The sequence below is a fragment of the Schistocerca nitens genome, chromosome 3 (genome assembly GCF_023898315.1).
Source record: "Schistocerca nitens isolate TAMUIC-IGC-003100 chromosome 3, iqSchNite1.1, whole genome shotgun sequence".
Lineage (NCBI taxonomy): Eukaryota > Metazoa > Arthropoda > Insecta > Orthoptera > Acrididae > Schistocerca > Schistocerca nitens.
In genome coordinates this window covers 964,886,360-964,909,608 of record NC_064616.1, presented here as the reverse complement: position 1 = coordinate 964,909,608, position 23,249 = coordinate 964,886,360, and positions in this window count along the sequence as shown.

Below are 23,249 nucleotides of genomic sequence, written 5' to 3'. Positions count from 1 at the left end.
CACTATCTAACATTTTCGGACTTCCATTGTACTAACTTGCTTGTTTAATTTTCTTCAGGGATTTTTTTAATCCTATTTTTTTGGACAGTGCATAAGATTTCCTTGCACAAGGTGTTTTTTTTTACCTTATGGTCTTCTTCACTTACGCCATCTGGATGTTCGCGTTTTGTAATCAGTATCAAGTTGGCTTTTAATTTATTTCATTATGTGTTAGAGGTAGTGCCATTCTTAGCAAAAACAGTTTGAAAGTGTATTACATTAAAAATAATGTTAACAGTGTCTGGTGAGCGGCAAGTCACTTCCAGAGAATGAGCTTCTAAGTAGCTTCTAAGTTCGCACTATGCGTAAGACAGAAAAACGGAAACAGCTATGACAGCTACGGAAAAGAATGTCCACCCAAATAACTCCCCGTCTCTTTATTTATGATTTTTGGGTTGCAGTTAGTACATCTGGAAATTTTTTGTAACAACATTTTAGGCCAAAATCATAGCTACGGGAATGTGAATAAAACTCAGTGGGCTACAGAAGATACATTCCGGCTGCCAGTCAATGCAGTAGCAGCCACCACCGCTGCGTCTTCAAATAACGAGCTCTCTAATGAATGCTAACCAGCTCAAGAAACACATCGGCTGGGCGAACGTGTTCTGACGTCACTAGTCTAATGGAGAATTGGCAACGTTTTAGAATACTTGTCTCAGCAATGTTACCGTTGATTTACTCCCCGGAGTGGTTCAGATTTATCCTGCTAAATTCACTTGACACTGCCTTCCCGCCGGCCGTAGTGGCCGAGCGGTTCTAGGCACTTCAGTCCGGAACCGCATTGCTGCTATGGTCGCAGGTTCGAATACCGTCTACGGCATGGATGTGTGTGATGTCCTTAGGTTAGTTAGGTCTAAGTAGTTCTAAGTCTACGGGACTGATGACCTCAGATGTTAAGTCCCATAGTGCTTAGGGCCATTTGAATCATTTTGTAACGCCGGAAATGCATATCCTCCTATTTCCATCTATTGTACCATAATTTTTTCTTTATTTTGTTACCTGAAGATATAACATTTCTGTGTCTTTATATATTGTAATTTTATGTCGATGAATAATTGGTTTGTTTTGTAAATATTATTTGTATTTTACGCTGGGTCTTGCCTAGGGAAAACTATGCTATCGAACGAATACATCGATAGGTCGTGTGAAGAACGAAAGTGTGTAGGATCTTTGGGAGTGTTAACTCTGCCGCGTGGAGCGCGGGCAGCGAGAGGGAGTCTGGTTGGAGTAGTGCGATTGAGCAGGTGTGTTGTGTGACGCTCCCGCAAGTTGCCGGGCTTTCGGGGTTTGGCAGCATGTAATTGCGATCGACTGGCTATGGTAGTTTCTAGCACGGTGTCGCGGACGGGAAGCATTAGCTGGCACACATCAAGAGCCCGTTTCGCCTGGTGACCGTGTCGAGAAGAAGGCGCGCCAGCATCCAGCTTCTGCAACAGCGACGGCCGACAATGAGTGACTGTCGCCACCTCCTCGATCGACGACTTCAAACCTTCAATCATCCAACAAGGAAGACTAAAAGCACGTAAAGTTTCAGAACTGTATGGCAGACCTCAGCTTTTAAAATTGTTGCATCACAAAATTACAGCAACTTAGCATGAACCTTTGTTGCTCATTGTCCCAATTGCATTGCCAAGCAGGGTCCTTTCCTTTTCCGAAATGAACCCGAGTGTCGTTGAAATTCAAACGCCAGCATTAAAATAATATAATTCAATTTCACTGCCTTAATTTCAAAGTTCAGTTAAAGTATTCATAGCTGGCTACAATATTTAGATTACACAAGCACAAATTAAGAGTGCGAGTTTTGTTACCGTATTTTAGCTTACCTGTGACTGCAGCTCAGCTTGGTACGTACAAAATTTTACTATTGTTAATTGTTCAGAATCATTTAATTCAAGTTCAAAGTTAAATCTCTTGTTTCTAAATTGCGTAGAGTCAAGTTGCTTTTGAAATGATTGTTGAGGTAGTCCAAGACTAACCGTATTCTGCTGGATTTCGATGTGCTTCAGAAAGAAAGCTCACTATTAACTTCAGTCACTAAATTAACTTTCGATTTTCCGGTTTTATTAATTCTTTTGCTAAATTAAGTCAGAGTGTAGCGAAATTTATTACTTCTGACAAACTTTCAGTTTTCACACTACACGTGTCAACCTTCAGTTGCCACGCTTCTAGTGCTAATTATATGTGTAATAACCTTTCTTTTTCAGTTACTATAGTAATTGTCCATAGGACTGGCGACCGTAATTTCCCCCAAATCTCAAATATCTAATTACCACTAGTTAATTGTTAACGTAACGGCCCCACACTTACTTTCTTTATTAACTTTACCCCTTTTCAAAATTAATTTCCACCAGTTTCATTTGCATTTTTCCTTTCATTTAGATGTAACCCTTTCCTCCCTCTTTACCGACAGATTAACTTCGGTGACGATTGCTTTCCCAAATTTCCATTAGGTACACGCGGTTTAATTTTTCACTGTCATTAAGGTCGATAAGTGAGGGGGAGGTTACAATTTGACCTGCCTTCCCATTTCCAATAAATAATCTGAATGATTCTTACATGACGTTGTGGCGTTTATGCCACATCCCTGCCTGCGTGTATTACATTTTTTGTTGCTACGTCTCAATTCGCAGTGTAGGAAGATTTTGTTACGCCAGGGTGGCGGGTACGTAGGGTCATAAGGCAGACTTGTAACACAATTATCGACTATGAGTAGTTAGTACAGTGTAATTATGTGCAGATATCTAATAAGTGTTTATTATTTGCTCGTTAAGTTCTTTGAATTGTTGGAGGGAAATGGAAGTTTCTTATGTATATTTTGTTTAACTTAACAGTGTGCTTAAATAATGAAACTTTGTTAAATATGTTTGTTTCTGAAAACAAAATTGTATGTAGAAAAGTGGTTCATTCTTAGGGATCTTGTATTGTGAGATAGAAAAGACACAGGGAACCCCCTCCATTATGGAAGGGGCTTGGCATGCGAGAAAAGGCGGAATTGGCGGTCAATTTGGGCGCCAAGAGAGAGAGCACGTTAGACAGCCAGTGGCCAGCAGTCGCATAGTCAACACCGCTGGTGCCAAGTGAGGCATTCTGAAACCAAATCTATGATAGAATGGACTGGGATGTGGTTCCGGCTATAAAATGGTGCTCTCGCATTTGGAAAGGTTCTAAATATGATGAAAACGTCCCAAAGAAGAATTAAATAGAGCTTAAAACGGCCAGAAGGACAGCCACCACGTGGTTGTCACCTCTATTGCACCACTGCTTCACCTACTTTGGAAAACAGACATGTATGCCACTATGAACCAGTGTGCTTGTGTGTGCTTTTGCAATAATAATTCAAGTGTTGCAAAATTTGTGTTTGAGCTTTGAAACCGTCCTCCTCATGATACCAAGCAGGGTCCTATCCTAAAAGTGATAAAATCCGAGTATCTTATTTATGAATAAACGCAAATTTGTTTCTATTTAAATGTGCCTAACTTTCAGTTTTAAAGTATATAAAAGTTGCTAGTTAAATCATTTGTTTCACAGATAAAGAGAGAAGTACATTGTTTTAATCTTGTTAAAAGACTTTATTTTGCTTTGAATTGCTACTACTTTGATTGTGCCAAAAGTTTTGTGTTAAAGAGAATAAATGTTATTAGTTAAAACTACTTGCTTCACAAATAATAAAAGAGTCACATAATCTTGAACTTACTGAAAACTTAACTTGAACCTGAATTTATTTGAGAAGCTAAATAGGAATATTGCTAGTGTAAATTGTTGTAAAGTGTTGAGGGTTAATTAATCTTAAGTGGGGTTGTAGCTCAGCATTTATGTGATGCAAATTGTTTTTGAAATGTGTGCATAGTCTGCTTATAGGAAAAGTGACAGTTTATGGGTACCCACTTTAATCTTTAGTAGTATGAGAAAGTTAATTTAAATATGGTTCTTACTAATGAAATTTGAAACATTTTCACAGTAGAGTGAACAGGAAATGTGTTGGTACAGTGTTATTTAAGTGCATTTTGGTTATTTGGGTATTAGTTAAATTAGGACTATGTTCACGCTCAATTTTGGTCTTGTGATGTCTTTGATTACATCTTGGAACTGAATTGGTTAATAAGTTGAGATATTAATTATTGTTAACAGGAGTAAAGTTTCATTTATATTTCTGTGATTGCCAATCTATGCAAATGATAACTACTGCTATCCACTGTACAGTTCGTCTGGTAATTGTATGTGTTCTTTGCACTTCACTAAGAGAGAAATAACGAAAGTTCTTTCGTAAAATTATAGTTACATTCTTTGAACTTAATGTTTCCACATTATTATGCCTAATTAGGCTGGAAACCTCTTTTTGATTTATTTACGTAAATTTTCACTACTTTCATTATTTTCTAAATTATACTCTTTCTGCTTTCTACTAATTACCACAGTACGAAGTTCGCGTTCGATACCCTCTGTTCGTTAGGCTAATGTACGGTCAAACTTCTCAATATTCCTCCAAGAGGGTAACGCTGTACTGTAGGTTTATGTCATATTTGGCACTTAACTATTCCGCGGTTACGTTATAGACTCATCGAACGATGGGTCAGGGGGTCAAATAGCGTGAGAACGAGCCGTATCGCAGTGGAACAGAGAGAGACAGTAGGGATTCACTTACAACGCTGGGCGCCAACAAGCGAATCTTCTATTACTTATATTTAGTACTTAAATATTAACAAACAGCTCCAACCTTGCTGCTGATGTTACTTGTTAATAATAATGTCAATATCACATCGGGGAATGATAATTAAAAATTTTACTTACCATCAGTCCTTACTGATGGAGAGGTTGGACCACTTACAAATGTGCCCTGGGAGGGCAGGCACCAAACTGCTAAGATAGCTCACCACTGGTCTGCCATCGATTTTCGAGGAGGTATTACGTGAGTCTAAGTATAAAGTTTGATCTCATGCAAAGACGGTACAGTTTGCTTAAAAATTCCTCGGATGGCGTACATGTGCGGTGTTATGTTGACCCAAGGAGTTACGGTTAGTTTCCGAGGGTGTGAAATGCAGCTCCGAGTAAAGACGGAAATAATTGCTGAAGTTTGCTCGGAAAACTCGAACTAGTGAGATCTCATCTGGATTCTAAGATCTTGTGAAGCATTTTTTTTTTCGGTGCTCGAGAACTAATAATCAATGACCGGGAACCTTGTTATGAATATTAATGTTGGACTGGCTCTAGAAATCGCTTTACTAATTTTGCGATTGTAGAAATGAACCAAATTAGTTGACATCCTAAAATTTACCATTCTCATTGTGGGTAGCATTTAAACGTACACACTTGTCTCACTGTTATGCCTTGTTTATTGCACAAGCGTTAGAGCTCGCTACCGGCACAGAAGGAACCAACTGGGGCGACGTCTACGAGACGTGAGGTAGACAAGTTGGCTACAATTCAGTTACTGGAAGTTGAGGGGGGGGGGGGGGGGCATTGGACTTTCAGGTGGGCGGACGCATTGGACTTTCATCATCAGTAAAACACTTGTAGCATCATTGTGCGCCCCCGTGTACATCTTACGGCAGACGATATTTGGAACGTTCATTTTCCTGTCTTCTATGATAGTGTTACCAGGTATACCATAGGGATATGAAATTTAAGATTTCATTCGAGGAAGTATGGTGCACATAGAGTCATCAAATAATCTCACATTTTACGTTATCTATGTTATCAGTCTCTGTGTCAAAGAGAGCATGCTGCAGGAAGCACAGGTTCGCTACCTAAGTGGTAATAAGCCGCTATGTGACAGAGAACATGGATTAGTTTCACGTTCTAATCTCAGTGGGGGGCTAAATACTTTGTCTCATTTTTTCTTCTTTCTTTATCACACCACAGGCTTCCAGATCAAAGTCAGTAAGGAAATCTTCTCTGTCGCAAGTCCTCTTGCAATCTCGATTTAACACTTCTAGATTCAAAGCTGAAATGTTTAAGAAATTACGAAACTGCACCGTAGTGGGAACTTACGTTTTTATGTCCATATCGACATAATTTTTACTTTTTTTGTTTTATGAGCACACAGTTCAATTGACAACTTGTGGTATTAAATAATTTTTAACTGTATTTCTTCTTGGGTCTACTATCACTGCCAGGTATACTGTATCAGTTTTTGTGGTAATCCCGGAATGCTTTCTAAGCAGGACACAGGACTTCATGTAGACACAGACCGCAACAGGGACAAAAGAGCGTACATCTTAATAATTCGTCATGCTCGCAGCCATGTCGAGTTACTGATGTTATTTCTTTTATTAAATTAGGCTTTCGTCTTAATGGTATCTTGGTAAGTTATAATTCATTTTTATTAGAACAGTGCATATTTTATAGCGCTTCTCGTTGGTTTATTGAATATTAAACAAAAACATGTATGAGAAATTAATCATCAGCAGTATATTCCTTTACATTAACTAAAACACATTGATGATTCTCAAACAGGTTTTTGATTCCACGCCTGGAGAAAGCTACTGGTTTGGTGATACAGATGTCGCCAGTCCAAGTTTAAAGTGCGTTTTGGCCATAAAACTTTTTCTTGGTGGTTGTTCGACAAGGACCGAGAAAGGTGTAAACGCATGCAGGTGCTAGATCAGGACAGTTACTGCGGTGAGGATTGCTATTCAGTCAAGTTCCTGGATAGGTTCTTTAATGAATAAAATCGGCAGGGTGCAGACGGGCGATTTGCAATAGCAACGCTTGATGCAAATGCCTTGCATGCTTTGCTTCCGTTGTGACCGCAAGGGCGTAATGCCTTTGAAAGAGCACAGTCGACTTCCTTCCCTATATTTCCCAATTGTGCCTTCTGCTTTGTCTCTAATGATCCCGGAGTTAACAATTAACGCTTAATCCTAGCCTTACATTCTATCTTCATTCCCCAACACTGTCCACCAAACGCAAAAGTTTCACGATGGTTAAATGGTAGCAGTTCATGGCATTTGCCATTAATGTAGTGGACCATATTCTTAAACCACAAAAACGTCATTTATAATAGATGATTGGTCTTCCCGATAATGTGGAATAATTACTGCCAAAAAAGGCCTACTTGTAACAACTTTTTTCAGTTTCACGTTTTGTTTTCTAACGACTAAACAACAGTCTTTCTAACCTAGAAATCTACAACGTTCAGTAAGTTAAAGCAAGAACAATTTGGAATCTTAAATAATGAATGTCCTTGACAGATACAGTTACAGCGACGTGCGGGACAATAAACCAAACAAAAACTCTACGAACTTATACAACAACCTAAGTTTATCATGTAAATTTGCCACGGTAGTTGCATACATCAGTATTCTTCACATAATGTGCTGCATAGAATAAGTAATTACGCTCTTGAATACACAACCATATGAAGCGAAATGTAGTTTAAAACAGTAAAGGAAAGAGTGTGCTCGATATCAGATCTTCGCATTTACATTGCGCTACATTTACCTGTAGACCATAAACGCATACAGAACCGCAGCATCTAAGGTTGAAGGCAACCCTTCCTGGAGAAATAAAGGCTGTACGTGCAGCTGGACGTTATGTGATTTTGCTTCAGAGAGTATAAAATCAAGTCGAAAGTACGTATTGCGTAGCGCAGGCGGCTCGTGCATATTGATGTGGACGAACAAGGAAAGGAATGTTTTGAACAACTGTTATCAACTTGCAGGGCTTCAGAATTCTCATCCAGTGTGGAGGACAGACCCTACGTTACGACAAAATCAGGAACAAGCTGTATGTGTAGTTTGCTGGTCTATTGGAATAATTTTAGCTGTGTATGCACAAGGTTTAGGTTCGAGTCACACCTCAGGCGACAATTTTTAACAAGCAAAGAACAGACTCTCTTCACCTCTGGTAACGTCACTTCATGGTTCCATATCCACATTAAACATGATGCCCTTTCACTACCTACTGCAGGAGAGGGCTGTAGATTGGATCACGACAGAGACGGAGGCCGCGGAATCTACAAACTATTGTCAATAGTACGCAATTTTTTATTATTAATGAATCTGTTGTCGTGTAGAGAACAGGATAATTATTTCGTATTGCATTTGAACTTGAGATGATGAAAATATTGGTTCTGAAATGGGAGTCTAACTCAGATTCCCCATTTATCCGGATTTGTCCCCTTCGGACAACACTGTTCCAGAGTTTCGTTGTTTCTCCGAGATTCCAAATTCCACAAGTTCTCCATGAAATGCACGCGTCTGGGTTCGTATACTGGTCGGGCACAAAATAATTTCCATCGTGTCGTTTCACATTGTAGAATGCACACACCTGGCTACAGGTGATAATTATTTATTGTTTTTAACGTTCAGTCGTGCTTTGTCAAGGGTAACGATTGTATGTGATTTCGACTCTGAGTCACACACAGAAATTTTTATCATGTTGTAGTCAATACTGAAAAATAATTCGATAGTTGGCATCTCTTCATGTGTAAAGAACCACAATGATGTGTGCAGGTTTCAAAAAATGGCTCTGAGCACTATGCGACTTAACTTCTGAGGTCATCAGTCGCCTAGAACTTAGAACTAATTAAACCTAACTAACCGAAGGACATCACACACATCCATGCCCGAGGCTGGATTCGAATCTGCGACCGTAGCGGTCGCTCGGCTCCAGATTGTAGCGCCTAGAACAGCACGGCCACTCCGGCCGGCATGCAGGTTTCGACTCCCAGTAAGAACAGAGCATTTTGGCACGTTATTTCCACTTCAGACATTTGCACATCTCACTACTGTTGAAATAAACCGATGTTTAATATCTCTTCGCGGCTAGGAAACAGTGACGATAGTTTCCGACTTCAAATCCCGGTAAGTATTTCAATTTCATTATCTCACTGCTGTTGAAAACTTTCGATATCTAACATATGATTGAGCTTGGCTAACAATCCAATTTTGGAATGCTATTTATTGTAAAATATTTGAGTATACTAGAGTTAAAGACTGTCTCATCTCTAATAACTGGTTTTTCTGATATATACCTTATCTTGGTATTAAATTTTATCTACGTAGACTGATAGTCAGACAGAGAGGTCTACACTAGTCATTTCTTGTAGTAATGACTTTGTATAGTCAAATGACTGTATCTGAAACAGAGGACCTGCAACCCAGTTACGTTAGATGGATTGCAAATAAATCAAGCGGAACACAATTCAGGTCGTTCGGATAATTTTGACTATGGTATTACATGAGTAATATAACAGTAATAATAATAATAATGACTATATGTACTGTAATTGATACATTGAATTTAAGAAACGTCAGTCTTATTAACATTAAGGAATTTTCTCGTTACATTTCTGTCGAATGTGAGTAGTCACATCTAATAGAAATGTATGACAACAATACAGAATGAACCAATGGGGAGAACAAGTCACATCTAATAGAAATGTATGACAACAGTACAGAATGAACCAATGGGGAGAACAAGCTGATTGGTCGGAGGAAGAAATTTCCTGCGACCTGCAGCAGCTGAGTTTTCTCAGCTTAGATGGTTCTCGAAGATTATGCCAATGTCTTTTGCTGTTTTTTGAAGTGGAGTTGGATACCATGTAGAGGTATTGGAGAATCTGTTTCACGAAAATTTAACCTGATCAACTTTAGATGAGATATGAGGGTGGCCTGTGACTTCTTTGGGCTTAGCCTAGACCCAGGATTTGTTCCCATAGTGATATCAAACAATGGTCATCATTACTACCTCATATGCCAGCAGCTATATTCTTATGGCTGGCGCTTATGTATAATTGGCATCACCAGCATATACATGGCAGTTACGCAAGTGAACCACAAATAAAATACCATTGATCGACAATGAGAAAAGCAATGGACCAAGGACGGAACCCTGAAGGACTCCGTTTTTCAGCATAACATCTTCCATCTTTTTCTGAGGTATTATACTGTTTGAGAAATTCGGTTGTTACATTTTAATAAGTAATATGTCGAAATAAACTACATCAAAAACGTTTCTGAAGTCAAGCAATGTGAAAATCGTTATTACACGTATGTCCATGCCATTTCTGATTTCTGTCACTTTACTTAATGTAGCTGCTGTAGTATGGTGTTTTCAGGAACCTCACTGATATTTATTGTGAATATTATAGGTTGTTCTGAGGTAATCCGTCAGCTGCTCACGAGCAATCTACTCGAATGCTTTAGATTCTTCAGGTAATATGCTGATTGGCATCTAGTCAGTTAGTGACTTTGTGTTGTCGTTCTTGGGTATTGGCTGAATTAAGCTTCGTTTCCAATGAGTAGGATATGTACCACCAACGAAAGAGAGACTGAAGATGCCTGTGAGAACTGAAATAATGGTACTGACTACGTTTTTAGTCATACCTTTACGCATCATTTCTTACTGCAACAGATGAAATTGTTGAGATTGCCTTTCGTACTCAGGATAAAAGCATGTTTAAAGAAAAATGTGCCTGTTAATAAAATTTTATCTTGTGGCTCGTAAATTATCGCAACTTGGAAATTGACTATCGTTGAGAAAATATCGTTAATTTGTAAAGACTTGTAAACAGATTTTGCGTTTCCTATGCAGGAGCAGTGAAGTTTTCTTCTATAGACTAGTTCTGGTGATAAAATATCAATATGTCAATATATGGATAATTTTCCAAAATATATCTATACATATCGGCGATATTTTTCTCACCTATGTATCGCTATAGAAATGGCAATATCGAGTGCCGATATTTTCATTTTATATTAATTTTTTCACAATTTTCGATTAATTCTTTAAATTGTTCTTCTAAAACTGTAATACAACGTAATTTTACTTTCACTGTGTGAAGGAGTGTTACTACTTTTTGAGATTTCATCACGTCCAGTCTTTCTCTTTGATTGAGTGCAGCAAGTATAGATGGTACAAAGTAGTAGTCCGACTGCTCGGGGGGGGGGGGGGGGGGTGTCGGTGTGAATGGAATAACAAGATATCCGATGTGAAGGAATAGCACAACAGTTGATTTACAAACAATTTTTAACGCAACTAGTGTGCTATCTATTCACATCAGCATTCTTCAAAAACAGTTGCTGAAACTGATGATCAAAAATTTAAAAGAGGAGATTGGTCTTTGCGGTGGGCGAGGCGTGTGAGGAGAAATGCTGACATAATTGGCGCTCGGTGTTAGCAGCAGAAGCCTAACTTCACCACGCAATTTTGACACTACAACTTCTAGGTCGCTGGCGTTTGCAGAAATGAAAAATACAGGGAAGCCAACATGAAGTGTTCCAGACAAATCCAATACGTGACGAAATGGAACGATGGACCCATCGGACACCTTTTATTGTGCCACTTACCAACAGTTACCATTGTTAGCAAAGTGGTTATCGCCAGGCGTGAAGGTGCAATGTCTTCCTTTCAGTTCTTGCTCCAAGAAGAATAAGCAGGCTGCTAGCTTATTGATGTACAGAACATCTAATAAAAGATCAGTACTTAAATATACAGCTCTAAAGCTGACAGCATATTTGCAATGTGCAGCCGATATCTTTTTCCTTTTCTTTTTTTGCCGGTACGTAGATACACTCCTGGAAACGGAAAAAAGAACACATTGACACCGGTGTGTCAGACCCACCATACTTGCTCCGGACACTGCGAGAGGGCTGTACATGCAATGATCACACGCACGGCACAGCGGACACACCAGGAACCGCGGTGTTGGCCGTCGAATGGCGCTAGCTGCGCAGCATTTGTGCACCGCCGCCGTCAGTGTCAGCCAGTTTGCCGTGGCATACGGAGCTCCATCGCAGTCTTTAACACTGGTAGCATGCCGCGACAGCGTGGACGTGAACCGTATGTGCAGTTGACGGACTTTGAGCGAGGGCGTATAGTGGGCATGCGGGAGGCCGGGTGGACGTACCGCCGAATTGCTCAACACGTGGGGCGTGAGGTCTCCACTGTACATCGATGTTGTCGCCAGTGGTCGGCGGAAGGTGCACGTGCCCGTCGACCTGGGACCGGACCGCAGCGACGCACGGATGCACGCCAAGACCGTAGGATCCTACGCAGTGCCGTTGGGGACCGCACCGCCACTTCCCAGCAAATTAGGGACACTGTTGCTCCTGGGGTATCGGCGAGGACCATTCGCAACCGTCTCCATGAAGCTGGGCTACGGTTCCGCACACCGTTAGGCCGTCTTCCGCTCACGCCCCAACATCGTGCAGCCCGCCTCCAGTGGTGTCGCGACAGGCGTGAATGGAGGGACGAATGGAGACGTGTCGTCTTCAGCGATGAGAGTCGCTTCTGCCTTGGTGCCAATGATGGTCGTATGCGTGTTTGGCGCCGTGCAGGTGAGCGCCACAATCAGGACTGCATACGACCGAGGCACACAGGGCCAACACCCGGCATCATGGTGTGGGGAGCGATCTCCTACACTGGCCGTACACCACTGGTGATCGTCGAGGGGACACTGAATAGTGCACGGTACATCCAAACCGTCATCGAATCCATCGTTCTACTATTCCTAGACCGGCAAGGGAACTTGCTGTTCCAACAGGACAATACACGTCCGCATGTATCCCGTGCCACCCAACGTGCTCTAGAAGGTGTAAGTCAACTACCCTGGCCAGCAAGATCTCCGGATCTGTCCCCCATTGAGCATGTTTGGGACTGGATGAAGTGTCGTCTCACGCGGTCTGCACGTCCAGCACGAACGCTGGTCCAACTGAGGCGCCAGGTGGAAATGGCATGGCAAGCCGTTCCACAGGACTACATCCAGCATCTCTAAGATCGTCTCCATGGGAGAATAGCAGCCTGCATTGCTGCGAAAGGTGGATATACACTGTACTAGTGCCGACATTGTGCATGCTCTGTTGCCTGTGTCTATGTGCCTGTGGTTCTGTCAGTGTGATCATGTGATGTATCTGACCCCAGGAATGTGTCAATAAAGTTTCCCCCTCCTGGGACAATGAACTCACGGTGTTCTTATTTCAATTTCCAGGAGTGTATTTTTTTCTGTCGATATGTAGATAATTCCTTTCGGTGTATCAAAGGCCAACAATACTTTTTTAAAATTTCGGTATATCGGATTCCCGATATTTTTTAAAAATATCAACAGTCCTACCACACACCTGCAGGATGGCGTAGTGCACGTTTTGCTTTGCCATGTTTCGAAGTTACCTGTATGCTTCGCATAGTTCAGGATTCAGGAGTTTGATTTAGCTTGAATCCTATATGTCCATAATCACGTTTATATATTATCTGACGTAGTTTTGTAGTCATCCATGGAGCAGGTACTCTGCCTGCTTTGACACAATGTTTAGGGGACTTAATCGTCTGATGTCGGCTTATTGCATATTTCCTTATATACTGCCACAAATTATATGCCACTAATTAGAATTAACCAATAGACGGAAGGTGAGAATTCATGGTTCCGTCTATGTCATGTTCATCAGAAACCAATTCCTACACACATCAAAAAAATTTTGCATCACTTCGGTTCCGAGAGTTCCGGAACCTGCACACAAAACTGGAATAGAGATCAACATGTGTGTGTTTCAGCCATGGTCGTTTCGGTGGGAAATTGAGGGATACGATAAGAAACCTAAATGAAGACTGCCAGAGTTGGATTTGAGTCCTGCTTCTCTCAAATACGTTGCATCTTTTTAGGCATACCTCACGAAAAGACCACCAACATGATATCAGAGAGATTCTAACTCACATGAAGGCTTACGAGCAATCATCCTTCCAGTGAACTAGAATAGCAATAAGAGGATGTGACACTAATACACAAAGTACGCTCTGCCATACAACGTAAGATGGCTTGCGGAGTATACATATAGATGCTGAAAGTCTGTTTCATTAGACCGCATTGTTTGGTAGGGGTTTCGATTTTAACTCACATAGCCGCCTAGCAGTATAATGTTTACAATAGGCATGCTGCAACCTCAACCAAATATGGATGGTGAACGTTGTTTCCACCAATGTCCTTCAATCTAGCTTATTTAGTGATGGACACGTACCTAGCCTTGGACGTTAATCTCCCGCTGACGATAGAACTGAGACAGTGAATGCAATAGCTGTGTATCTAAGAATCGTAGAATTGCTTATAACGTGGCTGAGTGCGCGCCGCAATGTGCGTGGGTCGTGGGTCACGGACCTCGAACCCTGGCTAGGGGAAAGCTGCGTTCCGCATTTAAGCAGCCTGCATTTGCAACACTCCGTGCAATCCGTTCCGCTGACAGCATCCTCAGCATGGTGTCTCGCGGTCACTCCGCTCACTCATGCACTTCTCTTATTATAAGAGAACCAGTCACAGCGTGCTTACAACAGGATTTCAACGACTAGGAGATACACATGAATCGGGAAAAATGTAGGACTTCCAGTGATGTGCGATAACTCTATATAGAGACTACATCAAGGTCTACTGTAAGCATTTTCTTCGTTAAGTAAGTTATATCGTCCTTTACACCGAGGAAGGTGTACCAATCATAGTATCCTCTTCCTGTGATTGGATACAAGTTTGATTTTAGTTTTTTAATACATTCATTTTGCAAAATACACACATAGACTCTTGGATTAAAACGAGAGAAGTGTTGATGATAACGATGACATGACATATTATATTCTTTAAGCATCTCGGTTTTAACTAATTTCAAACGAAAAAATTATTGAGAAGCCTAAATCGTGTGCTTTGCGATTGCAGACCAAAGATCAGAGGCAGCCACATAGTTATAAACAAGGTCTCCTGAATCTTTATCGTAAAGAAGCAGGTGGCATAAAATAATAAACAGAGTACTTTTAGATAGCAGTTGTTCAAATGGAGACAGCAGATCACAATCTGTGCACTACAACTTATCAAAAAACTCTGCTTCTCTCTCTCTCTCAAATATCCACGCCGCGTATTTACTCTTCAGTTTACGCGACGTAAAGTAAATCTACGTAAAAAATTAATAGGACTGAGATCCCGCAGTCAGGTCATTCGCGTGACCAAACTTTCCACGATAATCTGTAGTTCAGGTGCTCAGCAACATTAATGTCGAATCAGCTGGTGCTTGATGGTATTGAAGCTACATCCTCCCGCTGACAACAAGAGTTACAGTCTTCAGCAAATGGCACCATTTCTAGACTCTCTCCAGCTAAAGGTGTAGCAGCAGATAAGGCCTTTTCACTTTACTTAGTACAACTCCATCTGACTTTTTACTAGAAGACAGTTCTAGTTACGTGAGACGAGCGTGGAATATGTATGCTCGTCACTCCAGACACGGCTATTGGGGGAGATGAAGATACCGCTACGGTTGATCAATACAAACAGTAGGAAGTTCGAAACTGTAGAAACGCGATGAATAATTCGTTGACAGAACTTTTCTACGTTAAAAATAATTTGTAACAATGAGGGCACACGTTGTTTATGTTAGGAGTGTACTTGCTGCTTCATCAATACCCTCGACACTGAATTCTTCGAAGTTTACATATCACGGACAACATGACGGATGCTTTTTGATGAATCTGCTTACACACTATCCTTCAACATGTCCTCAAATGCTACTGTGTGAACAATTCTTTACATCGTCATTTAAATGAGTCCACTTCCCGTAAGCCTCTAATTACAGCGATTAATTTACGCCCGTCCGAAACACCTCTCCGCACATAGTTTCGGTTCTGTGGGCAATACATCTTGCTGCGCCATACATACATAAATGTATGACGAATAATCCTCCCTCTTCGTCAATCAGTCACTAACTAATCAATAGGTAACTGTCCTGTTTGCACATCATAGATGATTCTGTGTTGCCTTTCACAGTAGTATCATTATGTTCGATTTGCAAAAAAATGGTTCAAATGGCTCTGAGCACTATGGGACTCAACTGCTGTGGTCATTAGTCCCCTAGAACTTAGAACTAATTAAACCTAACTAACCTAAGGACATCACACACATCCACGCCCGAGGCAGGATTCGAACCTGCGACCGTAGCAGTCGCACGGTTCCGGACTGCGCGCCTAGAACCGCGAGACCACCGCGGCCGGCTGTTCGATTTGCAGGCAACTGCTTATTATGCTTCACACGTGTTGCTCATTAAAGACCTCAAACTATATAAAACGTTCATTGGCGACAGTTGGTTCATTATCCCAAAATACTCAGTTTAGTATTTTCTTCCGTTCGTCCTATTTCGACCCTAAAGGTTTGGGCAGACTGTAAATCCGCAGGCCATTTTACGATCTATGGAAGAGGGTACGTCGCCCCAATATTAATAGTTCTCATTCGTATTCCAAGGTGCGTGCGGAAATGGGCAAAACCGTCTGTACTACAACTGAACTAATACTGAAATGTAACTTGTTTTCTTATTCGCGACTATCAGAAACACTACCACACCTTAAAAATTGAATCCAAGACTTTCTGCAATTGATGATATGTTTCAATGATAAATTGTGTTAAAAACATGAGAGTGAACATGCAAATAAGGATAACCCACATATAGTATTGTACACACTAAGCTGAAGCAAATGTGTCTACTGCCTCCAGTCAAGCATCGAATGAAGACTCCTGTCACAGCGACCTTGACGACTTCGTTGTCCAGCAAAGACCACATATAGTAGCATCTGTTTTGCGATTTAGGAAAATAAGTTAACAGGTCGGAAGCTGCTCCAGAGACGCATGTGTCTGCAGACGCACATCTCCGCCCATGAGACGCGGTCCAAGCTCGTCGAGCAATCCGACATGGATTGGCGTGCCTGGACGCAGCAGATTCCCCACACACTGGAAAGTCGAGCCTCAGCACAGCATGTTTTGTGTCCGTCTAACATCCAACTGGACCGGCTTAGCCACGGCAGTTCATCTGAGATTCACCACACTCAGTGATTTCTGTCTCGACTTGAAGCCATTTGTACCGCTAAGTCCGTACTATCATTCAGAGGAAGACAGAGAGTACTACGAGTTCCACTTTAATTTCCCCCTTTTGCTGTTCGATTCGTGGTTGATGCATAGAAAAAAAACTGTATATAAAACTCCGCATACACCATCATTTCGCCGGCCGCCGTTGCCGGGCGGTTCTAGGCGCTTCAGTCCAGAACCGCGCGACTGCTACGACCGCAGGTTCGAATCCTGCCTCGGGCATGGATGTGTATGATGTCCTTAGGTTAGTTAGGTTTAAGTAGTTCTAAGTTCTAGGGGACTGATGACCTACGATGTTACGTCCCATAGTTCTCAGAGCCATTTGAACCATTTTGAACACCGTCATTTCTCCAATTTTCCCGTCCTGGTCATTTAAGAGATGTGTGTTGCAAGAAGTACTATCCTACCTGGCTCTTTTTAAAATGTGCGCTTTTAAGGGTAAATCTCTCTGAGATGAAAACTGCAGCTCTTGAATCGTCTTTCAAGAGAGGTGAATTAGCTTTATGAAGGAATCCATGAAGAAAAGCGACAGCCTTGTGTCTTTGTGTTGTGAGGAGGCGTCCCTGCTCTCATACAGCTGCTATTGGCGGTTGCTAATGTCGCCTGGAATCCTCCTAATGCCTTCCCATACTTTACTTGTGGATGTGGGTCTATTGATGGACTTCAGAAACTCTTGCGATGACCCCTTCTTACTCCTTCTCACTATAATTCATCGTCTTAGCCCTCACTGATAGAAAGGTTTCAAGATTTTCATTTTTACGGCATCAGTTTAATCTTCACAAATCCATTCACCAACCCTTGATCTCGGAATTAGACCCATCATCCCACCAAGGGACAGACTGTGCCCTAGGTATTCCTGATGGCTTGGGTGTGGATAGACCAGTGGCTTGGTGGGTCACTGCTGATAGTTCTCCTACCCTGTTTTGGACTCATTCACACTGCACAAACAAAAGTAGCCGGCTGTAAAGCGTCCAGTTAGCGTTTCAGATCATCCATCTCAGCACCCTCCTTTTCGTATCTGCTCCGTCTGGCGGATGTTTGCAGATGTCGATCTATGAAAGAAGTCGTGATCCATCTCTTACTGTCCAGTGTTGCAAGGGCAGGTGAGGAGAATGAGAAGTCTGTTGCTGTAGACGAACATGCAGCAGCGCTTCAAATGAGGAGCATGACCCATTTTTATAGTATGATATTCTCATTTTGTGTGAAATCCCCATTTATCCGACTCCTGTAGCAAGTAGTGTTAAAGCCACATAGTGATCCACTTGCACTGCAATCTCCTAAGAGGGTAAAGCTAATGGGTAGTTCACCTACAAGCTGTTTGAGGTTCTCACTGTCGACGGACTCATGTGACACGAGGTACACACAGCACGTAGTGACAATAACATGGGCGTTTATCATGACAGCCATCGCTTGCTTCGCTGTTGGTGTGAGCATGGCCGAAAAGTGGAAGGTGTTCTTGACGAATACCGGATTCTACTTTGCACCCTGTCGCCACTAAAGTTGTCTTTCTTGTGGTGGTTATGGAATCAAAGTACTGGTAAATCAGTATTTTAAAACGAGTCACTTGGACATATAGTCAAAGGCTAGCCTGTACGAGAACTCTCAGTTCCTCCACACGTGACATGTATCCATTCATATTCCACTGAAGTATAAAGGCCATTTTAGAGTTGGGATTTTAATTTCCCCTTATTTTGTGAAGGAACGGTGAGGAACTGTTAGAGCATTGATTGCAGAGACACTTTCTTCGGTCTTGTGGCAAGGTGTCTAGGACCATGACTACCGCCTCAACAGTGAGATGTGCTAGGATTACATCTGGGACATATTTTGACCCGAATGCCGTGCTTCTTGCCCTGTCCCCTCGCCATGGAGATTAGTGGGAAAAGGGTAGGTTGAGAGGCCATTTATTTTTTGTTTTCCTTCTCCATTTCCAGTGTTCAAGGCTTCCTTTTATCTTGTGTAATTGCTGTCAAATTTGTTGTACTTTATCATTTTTGCTTTTTCAGTTACAATTGTAGGTACATGCGTGGTAGTGGGTTCCGTTTCGCTGGACGTTGTTTGCATCGAAACATCTAACTTAGTGACGACTTACTTCGCCAAGTACTCATAGGAAGTGACAAAGATTGGGGGTCTCACCATCGTATATTCTTTATTAGATTCTATTTCGTCATATTTATTTCTTGTATTTTTCTTTCCCCTTTGAACGTCGAACAGACTTGGCTCCAGACTCGATGCCTCCCAGATTTAGCAGGATACAGGCAGTCACTGCCACGTTCGTGATCTACCTTCCAGAATTTCCCATAGATTGCTTCACATCCGTAAATCAATGTTGTGTGGCCAAAACACTGGCTTAAGGTAAGGAATGGAAGATCTATCCTTAAGTCGGAGGAATCGTGCCGTGATGTACTTGGGCAGAGCAGAGAATTGTTCACATTGAAGGTGGCCGCTCTTTTCTATCGCTTCATTATATCCAGTCACTCTTTGTATGACATCGATTGTTCCCCGTGGCGCCCATTCTTGTTCACGTTCCGAGATATCCATGTCCAATATATCGCGGCATGTGACCATAAATTGTGCTCGAGTTGAGGGAGTTGTGCATCCCAACAAGTTTGCCCAATTCATCTAGTATTTTCATATTTCCTTAGAAATTTCACTTGTTTCTATCTTATAGGTTCAACCAGTAAGAAACCATTCGGTAATCTTTTAATAGTTCTTAAGGTACAAGCAAGTTTCTCTAAACTCATTGACTATAGAAAGGGGAGACTTTTTCGGACGTTCCCTGCTTTCTCTTGAACAAAAGAAACTCATTTTCGAACATAACCTGTTGAGCCCCTTTATTAATTTTAATAGGATTATCAGATGGACTAACCTCCCAAAGTCTTCTTGTTCCGTGAGTGAGAATACTCCCAGACGCTATGCTGGAAGGGTACTTACGTCAGAGCACACTGCCGCTCCGCCAGCTCTGCAATCATCGTTTATGCCGTGTCGTAATTCAGCTCCAGCAGGGCGAGTTGTGTCAGAAGTCAGAACTGTATCGAAGTTTATAGTCAGTTGCATATTGGGATGATTTTTACACGCTTTTTTTGTTTATTGAGTACCAATGTGCATAGATTTTATTAATACATAACTATTATATCACAGTATAAGTTACAGTTCACAAAAACCTGAACGTGCTGGGTTGGTATGAGACAGCGAGCTGGACGATGGAAGAATTATACCATGAAGCCCTAAGTCTTCGTAAATTCGTTAACAGTACAGAAATAATCCCTGAATAAACTTACTGTGTCGTGAAACCATATAATAAAATTCGCTGCCACATAGGTTCTCGCTGTGGGGAAGAGCTACAACGCCTGTTTATTCAAGGAAGCCATTGACAAATAAAATGGGTCCTAGATTCTGGTTCTGCAGTAAATGATCGTTGCAAGTAGCAAGGATAGAACCAGAAAGGTAATGACCGTGGACAAGTTGTAATCCCATGGCACAGTACTCGTTAAAGCCTGTGAGCGGTATTCACCTTATTATAAAGGATTTTCGCATAGATATCGACCGCGTGTACCTGAATGGTGGCAAATCAGACTTACATCCACTCTGTAATAACAATGATAAGCCAAGTAAGTTCGAAATGCAATCGCACGTCAGGATGGACCAAAAGCAAACCATAAAATGCTACCAATGTGACAATAATACGGTCGCCAGCCTAATTAGGCATTAACTGAGTTTCTTCCCTGTACAAGTTGGTATATATTAATGCAAAACAACAAGTTGTAACACTGCATAATATAGTAGAATTTTAGAACCAGAAAATCTATTGAACTGACAGTTTCACGTTCTGTACTGATATGGTAAATCATGAATACATAACACTACACTATGATGTTTACTACAAAACTTTATACTGTCTAGTAATCTTATTAAAATCGGGCATAGGTTACCTAGAAATTGTACTTTCATGCCACACACAAAATGTCAATTTTGATAAAGATAAAACACTGATAAATTTTGACTTTTATATTGACTTTAACTTTTGCTGATCAAACCAATTTAAAACACTTCAGAATTCAAATGAATGAGGGGGGGGGGGGGGGGACCCTGAAACTGTTATGATCGCTGTATTTTAAAAAAATGATTACTGAATTTATTATTCATTCAAGATTTCCAGTATATAAGCTACTACTCTTTTCATCTTATTTACTGCTCATTTAACTGCCTTTAAATCTCTCTCGAAATAATAAACTTCATTACTATATCAATACCAAAGTAATCTTTCGACTTCGTTAGACCTTCGCTATTCATTTACTGGTTCATTAACAAAACATTTCTTTAAGCACCATTCTAATATAGCTAGTTCTGCAAATAATTATTATTAACACAATTTTTAATTTTCATTTCGGGACACACTGATTGCACAACGTTTGGAAAGGACCCTGTATAGGTTAGTTGTCAGGATAATTAAATGATGGATAAGTTCTGGTAAAATTTAGGTTATTATTACACCAAACAAACACAGTTCACTACCTGATCCATACGAATACAGTACTAAAAGTTTCAACCTGCTAGTATCGATGCGGCGGTTGGCGGGCGGCAAGATGGCGAGGCACAGAGCACACATACAACCACAGCTATGGCTCTTGACGTATCGGCACTTTAATTCTTCTTAGCATCGCAATACTTTTCCATTTAGTGCCTATGGAATTTTGACATGCTGTGTGGGCGTTGGAACGGCATACCCGAGGCTCAGTGAAGCTATGTCTTCCAGGAGAGCCTCCACGCTACAGAAGGTGTTGCTCAAACCAGTGCCAAACTGCAACTACTACTGTGCCCGTTGTGCCGTGCAATGCCCGCGCGCATTTTCCCGCGCTCGCCTGCCATCCACCTTTTACCGCTCCCTGACAAACCGGGTATTCACCCGAGGTTTTGCATTCTACATATCCTAACACATTGCTTACGTACGGACCAGACGCACAGTTACAATTTTAAACATCTTACAACAGTTTCAACATTTGTTACATTTCAATTCTATTACAATATTACTTGACATTTGACATAAACATTAATATTCACATTGAAACTTATTTACAGTTTTCTTAACATAATGGCATGAAAGAAAAAGAAATGAAATCAGAACATCAATTACACAAGTTTATCGTAAAATCAGACGAAAAGAATTACTTATATGTACAATAGTACAGAGTCGTTGTTGTTACTAAGTCCTCAGACGTTGGCGCCACAGATACACACACTGCAGGAAAAATAACTGTGACATCCTGAAGTACAAGTTCATTTCATTGATGAGGCGACAGATAATTCGCCATTATAGGAGTATGTGATAACAAATTCAGAACAAATAAAACACATTTGTGACAGTAAAAGGTGCCTAAGCAGTCGCATCGGTACACCATACAACCCGCCTACCCCACCACACTCTGGTAGTAACACGGACGGTTATTCTCTCATTCAAAAGATCATAAAGGTACCGAATGGCACCCTGCGACTGATTGTATGAGGCACCTTGAGCCTTTTATTGTAATTTGGCAATGGGTATCGCAGACCCTGAAGAAATGTGAGATAATCCAGTACCGTGTCCCACACATGTTCGATTGGCGAGATATCTGCTGATGTAGTTCTCCAGGGCAGTTGTACACCAGGAAGAGCGCGTTGCATGGGGATAAGCACTGTGCTACTAAAAAAGGAGAAAACCTTTCTGTCGAATAAACTGCAGTACACGGAGTAAACGCCTGTGCAGCGTAGCCGTCACTGCTTACTTTACCGCCCGCGAACTGACTCGCTCTTTACTTAGTTGGATAGCGACTGGCTATCTCTTTGTTGTGCAAATTACGTGCTTTGCACTATTCCTGTGTTTATTAGTGTGTGCTTTTAATTATAACTATTGTTTATGTTTGTCCTATTGTGTGATGAGCAGTTTATTATTATGATTAACATATTTTGCTGTGGCGGTGGATTACTGCCTTAGCAAGACTGGCCATCTTGTGTTGCCCCTTCTGTGTGGTTTACGACCGAGGTTCGAGACCAATCTGTTTTATGACTGCTGTGACTTTTCGAAGAATAGTCGAGCAGTCTTCTTTATTCTCTCCTTTCTTGGCTGCACTGCTTTTATGTTATGTAGTTCCCTAGCCAGGATGTGAAGCGGAAGTTTCATTATCATCCTAAGTATTTTACCCTGGAGGCCCTGCAGCCTTCGAATGTGTCAGTCTGTCGTGTTGCTCCACACTTCCGCCGCGTAATCCATCACCAGTCTTATGAGGGCGAGAAACAGTGTATAACCGCAGTGTGTGAGTAGGATTGTCTATGGATTTATTATACGGTACAGTGCTTTCAATCTCCTGTACGATTTTCCCCTAATTTCCCTGATGTGCGGCCCCCGTGTGAGGTG